This window comes from Camponotus floridanus, unplaced genomic scaffold (assembly GCF_003227725.1).
Source record: "Camponotus floridanus strain SB8 unplaced genomic scaffold, Cflo_v7.5 scaffold84, whole genome shotgun sequence".
Classification (NCBI taxonomy): domain Eukaryota; kingdom Metazoa; phylum Arthropoda; class Insecta; order Hymenoptera; family Formicidae; genus Camponotus; species Camponotus floridanus.
In genome coordinates, this window is record NW_020229854.1 from 516,707 (window position 1) to 528,394 (window position 11,688).

Genomic DNA, 11,688 nt, shown 5'->3' on the forward strand with positions numbered 1-11,688 from the left:
CATCAACCTCAGAACAAAGATTTAGCTGAATTTGCTAAAATCGAGCGCCGATGTACGGCTGCTCCTGGTGCAATCACGTCAAAATTTTCAAATGTACGTGACAAAACGCGAAATATTCAAGGTTAAGATCCGCATCGAAACAAAGATTTAGCCGAATTTGCTAAAATCGAGCGCCGATGTACGGCTGCGCCTGATGCAATCACGTCAAAATTATTCAAATGTACGTGACAAATAGTGAAAAAATAACCGCCAAGGTTAAAATGTGTATCATCCCCAGACAAAGATTTAGTTGAATTTGCTAAAATCGAGCGCCGATGTACGGCTGCTCCTGGTGCAATTACGTCAAAATTTTCAAATGTACGTGACAAAACGCGAAATTTTCAAGGTTAAGATTCGCATCGAAACAAAGATTTAGCCGAATTTGTTAAAATCGAGCGCCGATGTATGGTTGCGCCTGATGCAATCACGTCAAAATTATTCAAATGTACGTGACAAATAGTGAAAAAATAACCGCCAAGGTTAAAATATGTATCATCCCCAGACAAAGATTTAGCTGAATTTGCTAAAATCGAGCGCCGATGTACGGCTGCTCCTGATGCAATTACGTCAAAATTTTCAAATGTACGTGACAAAACGCGAAATTTTCAAGGTTAAGATTCGCATCGAACAAAGATTTAGCCGAATTTGTTAAAATCGAGCGCCGATGTATGGTTGCGCCTGATGCAATCACGTCAAAATTATTCAAATATACGTGACAAATAGTGAAAAAATAACCGCAAAGATTAAAACGTGTATCATCTCTAGACAAAGATTTAGTTGAATTTGCTAAAATCGAGCGCCGATGTACGGCTGCCCCTGATGCAATCACGTCAAAATTATTCAAATGTACGTGACAAAACGCGAAATTATCAAGGTCAAATTGCACACGGTACTACGGGGAATTTTTTGTAAGATGAAATCATTCTAGAATGTTCGATGATAAAACAATGAGACGGTATATAAATCATGATAGAGAGGCGCACCCCACCAGTAGCTAAAGTGCATCAGGAGTATCATTAGAAATTTTGCAAGTCCATTACAATATGGAGGAGCAAATTTTGCGAGAGCAATCCACTTTGCTTGATTCGTTGGAAAACTACATTGTGTGGGAGCAACGATGCGACGAGTACATCGAGTCGTTGGAAGAGCAAAGTCGAATCAAACGACCGCGATTATCAATCGGATATCGACAACAACTGATTGCTCAGATCGCGCGCCTCAAAGGGTTGAAAAATTCGATACGTGGACGTTTCGTACACGCGGGTGCCTGATGTAGTGCGCGTCAAAATGGTCTTGTGTGGCGCGAAATTGATACGGCGTTCGAGAGTCGCGTATTGACTGGTGCGATGATAAACTATAATCACATCGAACCGCGCCAATTTCTCGATGACGTCAAAGACATTGTGTTGGAACATGTGCAAGACGCTCTAAAAAAACACAACAGTGTAAAAGTGAATACTATATTCAATGGTGAATTTGTGTCGGGTGATAAACACGCGAATAAAAGTGTGAATACGAGAAACTATGAACTCTTTCGCACGTCCATTTATGCGAGTGGTACGAACAGCGCGTTATCGAGTCCATCCTAGCGTCTCTGGAAGAGTTTCAGGAACGCGATAGCGGGTGGGCTTTGTCGCGAATACTGAACTTGACCGTAAATATTAACAAGTATAATCTTTTGCGCGCGGGATGTCACATCAAGTTACCGCGGGAGATTATGATGAAGAGAGCGGTGATTAATGTGCAATCAAAGGACAATGCGTGTTTCGCGTGGGCAGTGATCGCCGCTCTATATCCCGCCGAAAGGAACGCGGAACGGGAATCATCGTACCCACATTACGCGACAGTGCTGAATCTCCGGGACATTGAGTTTCCAGTGACTGTGAATCAGATTAAGAAATTTGAACATGCAAATAACATTTCAATCAATGTGTACGGCATCGAGGACAAGAACATTGTCCCGATACATCTTTCGCAGCAGAAGCGGGATAAGCATGTGAATCTGCTGTACATTGAAGATGACAACAGCGTGGGACATTTTGCTTGGATCAAGAATTTATCCCGACTAGTGAACTCGTAACTGAGCAAACACAAGACTCAAAAATATATCTGCGACCGGTAAGTTTATTTTATATTATTTGAATAATTATAATTTATATAATTATAATATGGATTGTTTAAATCTTAATTAAAATTTTTTTCTTTTACAGATGTCTACATTATTTTTATTCAGACGCCAAGTTGCAGTCGCATACGGTCGACTGTGGAAAGCTGAACGATTGTGCTGTCCGATTGTCGAGCGACAAGGACAAATGGCTATCGTTCAACAACCCTAATCGGAAGGAGCGGCTTCCATTCATCATGTACGCCGACCTGGAATGTGTCCTGGCCAAGATGGAAGAAGGGAAAAACGTTTATCAACACCATCGGTGTTAATTAGTTTAGCTTACTATGTATATTGCTCATATGACGAATCGTTATCAGCGTATCATTCGCGTCGTAGCGTTGATTGTATAGCATGGTTCGCCGCAGACCTTAAAAATTTGGCGTTACGTGTAAAAAATATTTTAAAAACAAATGTCCCCATGATAAATTTAACGTCCGAAGAGTGGGAAAAATTCCGTAGCGCCACTCAATGTCATATATGCGAAAAACCGTTCGCGCAAGACGCGTTCGCGATCATTGCCATTCGACCAGGCGGTACAGAGGTCCCGCGCATTCAAATTGTAATCTAAAATATAAAGAATCTTTTTGTATTCCGATAGTTTTTTACAATTTATCCGGTTATGACTCACACTTTATTATCGAGGAAATAGCCACAGCGTTCGAAAGGAAAATCGAGTTATTACCGATAACCAAGGAAAAATATATTTCGTTTACAAAAGATGTTTGTATGGAAGAAGAATAAAAAAATCATATAAAATTACGTTTCATCGATTCCTTTAAATTTCTCGCATCGAGTCTCGATAAATTGGCATCATTTTTAGACAAAGATAAACTCAAAATTTTAAAATCGGAATTTCAAAATTTATCTGCAGAAAATTTCAATTTGTTAACGCGAAAAGGTGTATTTCCGTACGAATACATCGATTCCGTTGACACGTTGCAAGATACGTGTTTACCATCGCGCGAATCATTTTACAGTTCCTTGACTGAAACTGTATCCGAGAGTGATTACGCGCACGCCGAGAACGTCTGGACGCGATTCTCCATTTGGACGCTAGGTGAATATAGCGACTTGTACCTCAAAATCGATGTCTTGTTATTATCCGACATTTTCGAAAACTTTCGAGATAAATGTATCGAAAGTTACGGACTTGACCCCGCGTATTACTATACTCTCCCTGGATACACGTGGGACGCCACGTTGAAGCATACAAAGATCACGTTTGAGTTGCTTACAGACATCGACATGGTTATGTTCATTAAACGCGGCGATCTGAGTCAATGTTCGGGTAGATACGCTCGCGCTAATAACAAGCACATGGAGTTGTACGATCCATCATCGTACTTGATGTACTTTGATGTAAATAATTTGTACGGATAGGCAATGTGTCAACCGTTGCCCTATGCCGATTTTCGATGGGTCGACGATGTGTCCAATTTTGACGTATCATCCATCGCGCTAGATTCGCCTACGGGCTATATCCTCGAAGTGGACCTCGAGTACTCGCAACATCTTCACGATGCGCACATTGATCTACTGTTTTGCCCGACACGCGACAAACCATCTGGCAAGCGGGAATTCAAACTGCTTGCAACGTTATACGATAAGAAGCGTTACGTGATACACTACCGCAACCTGCAGCAGTGTACGCGGCACGGCCTTCGTGTAACAAAAATACATCGAATTTTACAGTCAGAATTTTCACAATCTCCCTGGCTTCATAATTACATAGAATTAAATAGACATTTCAGAACATTGGCTAAAAATAATTTCGAAAAAAATTTATACAAATTAATGAACAATGCGGTGTTTGGCGAAACGATGGAAAATGTGCGCAATCGTGTCGATGTAAAATTATTAATAAAGTGAGACGGACGATACGGCGCAGATGCGATGATCGCGAAACCAAATTTCCACAGCAGAAGCGTTTTTTCGGAAAACTTAATCGTTGTGGAATTGCGTAAACTCGAGGTGAAATTCTACAAACCAATTTACGTGGGTATGTGCATCCTCGACATATCCAAGACATGTTTGTACGAATTTCATCACGAGTATATGGCGCCAATGTATCGCGAAAAATGCCGGGTAATGTACTCCGATACGGACAGTCTCATATATCACATCGAGTGCGCGGATGTATATGAGAATATGAAGTGCGACATCGCTAGATTCGACACGAGCGATTATGCGGTGGATAATGCATACGGTATATCGCTTCTAAATAAAAAGGGTCTGATGAAGGACGAAAACAACGGTGCCATAATGACCGAATTCGTTGGGCTCAGAGCAAAGATGTACGCGTTACGAGTGAATGGGAAAAAAGATACGAAGAAAGTCAAAGGCGTCAAGAGCAACGTTGTCGCGAAAACGATAACGTTCGACGATTACACGCGGTGCTTGAACGAAGAGATTGAAATGACGCGTCAGCAGTCGTGTATACGATCTAAATTACACCAAGTATATACGATCCGCGAAACGAAAATTGCTCTGAGTCCGTACGACGACAAGCGGTATATCGTACCCGATACCACCGATACGCTACCATGGGGACATTATCGGATACCGTTGTAAATAAATATATATTTTGTTTATTAATTGTATATATTTTTATTGTATATATTTGTATATTTTGTACATAACCATGTACATATTTTTATATTTTGTACATTTTATATTATATATTTTAATATTTATATATTTATATTTTAATAAATTTTATATATTTTATACGCATATTTTATGTTTCAATAAATGTTTACAATACATTATTTTTATGAATCCAAGAGTTGTATGATTTATCCATTCCCAACCATTTCACGTAAACTTCGTCACCCTTTTTTTGTAAAATTTTTTCCATGAGATATACGTCGGGATTAGCGACGCGTTGTAACTCGTATTCGTAGAATCCTTCAGCGACGGGATTTTCCCGCGAATCTTCGAGTATGAATGTCGCGGGATTAGTTTTCTGCACCTCGATAATCTTAAAAATTTCGGTCGTCCAATTTGGTGTGAAACCTTTTTCAAAGATGGTCTTGTATTTGCTCACGCGTACCGAATCGCCTACTTTACATTTTGCCGGAGCCGCAATTTTTACATGTTGCTACATATATACACTATTTAAAAGTTCTTCGGCGATCGCCGGAGTGACGTCGACAGGTTTCATATCGAGGGTGCGATGTTTTCGCGTACTGTACTCTGCAACGAGTCGAGATAGCTCATCAATCCATTTGTAATTTCCATCAAACGTAAACATTTTCCACATATTGTTTTTCAAAGTACGATTGAATCGTTCCATGACAGAGGCTTTCATAACGGAATATGTCGAGTAATGATTAATGTTGTGTTTCTTCATGAGTTTCTGCACACTCGAGTTGTAAAATTCTTTTCCTCTGTCGGTTTGAAAATTTTTCGGACATCTTTTATCGTCTCCAATAATCTTTGTGATCGTTTCGAATATTTCGTTCCCATTCTTACTATTGAGCGGTACGGTCTACGCATACTTGCTCAACACATCGATAACCGTGAGTATGTATTTATGATCCTTGTTGAGTCGAGAGTACGAACGCATGTCCACCACGTCCGCCTGCCACAGATCGTCGTATCCGCGTACAATGACGCGTCTTCGTGGAAAATTTCTTCTCGCCGGAGCATGTAATTCCTCGACTAGTTGTCGCTTTTCGGAGGTGTTTTTGTTCTCTCGCACGTTTGATCGAGGCATAATTAATATGCGATATTAGTATATCCGCATATCTCACTTACTGTGCCGAGTCAGATGTTGCATATCTCAGCACATTTTTTATCTCATCCATCATTAATCGCAGCGCCTGCACGTTTGTTTCGAGCGCGATAATTTTTTGCTCAATTTCTCCCTGTCGATTTCTCAAAAGTTTATCCACGTATCGTTTGTTGACGGCGTCAGTATCAGCTTCCGGTTGTGCTACGCGTTGAATCTTGCGCGACCTTGCGTCAAAGCCGGTAGTAGTCTGGCAGAGAACGTTATCGCGAACGTAATTTCTCAATAATCCATTCCATTCATAGTACAAATTGTTCGACGTTCCCAGCGATAATCCAAATTTATTAATCGACATTTTGGTATCGAGAACATTGATCGAATAACACGTATCGTCGACGCATAGTTTAATTTATAATAATGCCAGCCTCGCGAAGTTCTTCGATAATTGGCAAGATTTCATTGTCGTGAGCATTGTTGCCAGCTCGACGCGAGGCGTCCAGCAATCGCAAATGATCCACCAATTCGTTGGAATCGTTCCAATGCACATAATCGATCAGGTTGTCGCTTAGTCATAGTGCGCGGCGCGTCTATACCTCTTCCCACCTTTCTATCGGGGAATAATGGCGCAATTATATATTTATACTTGTACCCTTTATTAGTTTTAATAGGATTATTAACTTTGTTGTCGCGCTTATGCGCATTTGTTATATTTAATATACTTTGATATTTATACAAATCGTCTCGAGTATATTTTTTATGATAGGGAAATTTTTTAAAAATCAAATCGTAGATAACTTCGATTCCCTTATATTTTATTCCATCGATAAGTATATTATCTTCCTTGTCCACATCGAAACATTTATCACCGAGCATCATTCCTTCGTTGGTAAATTTAACACCGTATTCGTAATCCGTACTCTTATTTTTATCAACACTCATAATATCTCTTATACAATATTTTTGCGCCAGTGGACCTAAATGCTCTCGGAATGTTTTCTGACCTTCGGACGTTTCTAATTCGTGTCGGACCGATGTTACAAACGAATCGGGCGTGGTCTCGTAAATTTCTTCGACGGGCGTGGATGGTATTGTTTGACGCGGTTGTACTTTTATCGGAGTAGAAACAGTAGCCATATTAGAAAATTGTTTCCTTCGCTTTGATCGATTCGGTGTTGAATATATCGGTGAATCGTTTATCGGCATATTTATCCGTGCTCGCTTTATTCTTTGCTTTGACTCTTTTATTTTTTCCTCGTGCTTCTCTCCAAACGTCAAACTCAACGATTCGATTTTCGGCGCATCAGATTCCACAGTATTTTCGACAAGCTGTTTTAAAGGTTCGGTAATCGGCTTAAATTGCCTTTCCAATATGATATCTTCCTCCATTCTATCAGTTTTCAAAGCGCGATATTTTTTGCGAATCGATTCGCTCGTTTTTGCAATCTCTATCGCAATCTTTTCACGATCACCGTTCATGATGCTCGATCGATGTGTTGATGACGACTGATCGCTTTACGGTATCGCGAAATCATTAAATCCTCTTCTATATCGTCCATTGATCAACATATTATCTTTATCAATGACTACAAAGCCATATTTGCATTGCCAATATTTCTGACATAATGCACGGAAATCATCGTAAGACATGTCGGTATTCACGTGATCGTTGTACACGTGTTTCAAATTTGTGCCGTCTTGTTTAAACAGGATCAGCAGGTTTGCGTTGTCGCGTATAAGATGCTTAGGTATCTTGGCGTACGTCTGACAAAGATAGAAACGCTCGAGTGTCGACCCATTGTAAAGTACTCTCTTATCGTATCTTGCTTGTCGCACGCCACGTCATCAAAGATAAAGATAGAATTCGGAAGCGCCTCGCTCGGTGGAATGACGTCGCTGTTATTAGAGAATGTAAAATAACCATTTCGTCTATAGGTGCTAGTAAATTTTCCAAATATTTGTATTTCGGCTGTTGAAGCAATTTCGAGTATACGTACACGTTCTCGAAACGTACACCGTGCGGACTTTCTATCAAACTAATCAACACGTTTGTCTTACCACAGTTTGAAGGGTCGCAAACGATACCGCGTATAGTAGTCGGTAGCATGTTTCCATGCTACGTACTTTTTTCTCTGATATTAGTCTATCGTCGAAATTTGATACTTTGATTACCCGCGCTTGCTGCACGAACCGCATGTTTTCTCTTTCGAATCAATTTTGCGAATGATCACGAGGGAGAGACCTATTTATAGAAGTGTCTCGACTCGAACGCTCAGTATCAAAAATGTTTCTCCTTCTGTCAGATGAGAGAGACATTCTCCGGCTTACCACCGAACAACTGCAGTATATCCCAAAGATTCTTTTACTGCAAAATTTCGATGATTACGTGGAACGATTGTGGGGCAAGCTTCCAGAATATATAAAGACTGATTCGGAGGTTCGACAATATCGTTCGTGCATGCGACATTACAACCAGCCGTGGCAATGAACACACATCGACGGTCTACCACCGTTGATAAAAGATTGCTACGAATGTCAGCGAGAATCGTAAAAGGCAGCGGTCTCTTAAATCGTGCGATAAACGCGCTTCCCATCGAATTACATATTATCGGTTATCAGTTTTGCGGACCGGGAACTGGATTAGAGAAACGATTGGCTAGAGGCGATCGAGGTATCAATCCATTGGACGCAGCGTGTCGCGAACACGACATTGCTTACGCGCGAAGTAACGACCTCGACCAACGTCATATCGCGGATCGCATACTAGCTGCAAGAGCGCGAGAACGCATTACCGCGAGGGATTCGACTCTCGATGAAAGAACAGCTGCTACGACTGTTTGGGCGGCAATGAAGGCAAAGACAAAACTCGGCATGGGAATGAAAAAGCCATCGACGACAAAGAGGAGGAAAAAACGAATACTTCCAGTAGCGAAACACGGTGGTATTTTACCACTTTTACCGTTGTTGGGAGTTGTCGGTTCTTTGGCCGGCGGTGCAGCGGGAATCGCAAAGGCGATAAACGATAGCAAGGCGGCGCAACGTCAGCTGGAAGAGATGCAGCGTCACAATCGCGTTATGGAAGGTCGTGGACTTTATCTCGCTCCGTACAAGCGTGGACAGGGATTCTCAACAAAGTCTAAGAGAAAAAAAAACGTCGAAAAAACATTAAAAATGCCTACGGGTGCGACAACTAACGTGCAATTGGAACAATTTGCGAAACGTATGTGCATCTTATTAAAGTTATAATTAGAGTATCTGTCGATAGTTGTGTTTAAAATTTCTTCAAACAATCAATTTAAAGCCTGACAATCCATCGTCACGACTCAGTATTCGTTCGACATGTCACTGACACTTACGTTGACTGGCAGAAGCAGCGTTCTCGCTGTAAGCTATTTCCCCGCTATAGATTTGACCGATGCCGATTACGAGCTCGGATTAACGGATTTTGAAACTTATCATACGATTCCGAACGTAAATTTTTCGAATAATAAATTTTATTTTGGCAACGACGACAAGGAAATTACGATTCCCGAAGGATTGTACGAATTGCACGCCATAAATGACTATCTCAAACGCGCAATTTTGCGAGATGAATACCTTTTCAGAGATGTTGAAAACGATTATGATGAGGAATATCCAATAGCGCTCCGCGCCAATCACAGTACGCTAAAGAGCGAAATCAAATGCGCCTACAGAATAAACTTTACCAAACCCGACAATGTAGGATCCTTGCTTGGATTCTCGTCGAATCGTATATTGCAACCTCGCAAGTGGTATGAATCAGACGAACCTGTTAATATTATAAACGTAAATATTATTCGTATAGAATGCAACGTGACTACTGGTATGTACAGCAACGGCATGCGCGTACACACGATACATGAATTTTCACCGAGCGTACCGCCAGGATATAAGATATCGGAAACGCCGGTACAGATTATTTATCTGCCGATCGTCGTACGGAGCATTACGGATTTAACGATACGTATTGTGGATCAAAGAGGTCGATTGCTCGATTTTTGAGGAGAGGAAATTACCGTAAGATTGCATATACGGCGACAAACATAGTATGCTCGTGCTGAACAAAACGGAGCACGCGAGAGACAATACTTTTACGTGGGACAATACTATTGCAGTAAGGCGAGCAGTATCGGGTGACAATAATAAGATAGCCGTTAAAAAGAAGCTGAGCGTGTTGAATCGTGAATTTTTGAAATCATTAGGATTCATCGTACGAGAAGAATGATTAATATTTTGAATATCGGAGGTGAGCCAGTCTTTGACGATCGCATCGTCAAGATTGAGACTCATACGTACAATCCGTACGCCAATACGACGCTTGGATACAGTGACGAGATACGAATACTTATACAACATCAGGATTTGTACACATTATCGTGCGAAAGCTTTCTTTACATCGAGGGAAGGTTTAATGTGCGTAAAGCGAATAAAGGTTGTATTGGGAAACAATTGCGTCGCATTCATGTTTGATGAGCTTCGATACAAACTCGACGGAGTAGAAATTGATCGCAACAGAAATGTTGGAATAACATCGACGCTCAAAAATTATGTCTCTCTAACACATCAGAAAAGTATAAACTTAAAGAACGCTGCGTGAGATTTGACGTACAACGGTGACAAAAATTATTTCAACTTTTGCGTGCCGCTCAATGTTGCTGGGATTTTGCGAAGATTATAAACGCGTTGTGATTAACGCTCGTCACGAATTGATTTTGATACGTTCGCGCAACGATAATAATTGTCTATTCGGACATCCGTCGTCGGAAGCTGAGATTGAATTACTCAAGATACAGTGGCGTATGCCTCATGTAATATTGAACGAGATTAATAAATTATCAATGTTGCGAATGTTGGAAAGCGGACGATACTTGAACATGAGTTTCCGATCTTGGGATCTGTAACGAATTTCCTCTGTTACATAGCAACGACCAAACATTCGTGAACCGTGAAAGCACCTCCCAACTAGAGAAACCGCGATCTTTGCACTGCAAACTGATAAAAAGAATTCAGTGTCACAAGATGTTACATTGTTCGATGACTGCAAATTGACCAACGTTAAACTCTATTTAAACTCGGAATTTTATCCCTACGATGATTTAAATTTAAGATTTTGAAAAATGGATTCACCGTTCTATTCGATATGTACTTCGTTTTTCGCAAATCTTATTACGGATGCGATAATAGCACCGCGCTATTAACCATTCCAAAAGTTTCTACATTGCGGTCCTCTAGCGGTCATTGATTGCTCGCGACAAAACGAGTCTGTCAAAACTGCTACCGTGGACGTGAGAATAGAGTTTGAGTGCAGGGAAAATATACCGGCGAATACTACCGTCTCATCTGCAGATGGGGTTGTCGAATATAATCATTGACTAATGTAGTCCGCAAAATTACATAGGTCAGCAAATATCCCCTCCATTGCACATGAAAGAAAAATATAAAAGATTGCGATCTTAGACGATCGACATCAGTCTGTGATCGGATCTTTTGTCATCATGACTGCGGCCAACGTTTGTGGATCTGCAAGGATTTATTGTTGGAAAAATTTTGGTCGTGAAGGAAGCTGCGGTTTTGAGAAAAGGATCCGTACTTTCTCATTACATTTTTACATGTTCAATACCATGGCACACGCTCACAAATCTGAGAGATGCCAGGTTTATGGCTGATTAAAAACCACCATGGATTATCGTGGAATGATGGACACGTTTCATATTGGAATTCGAAACGCTTA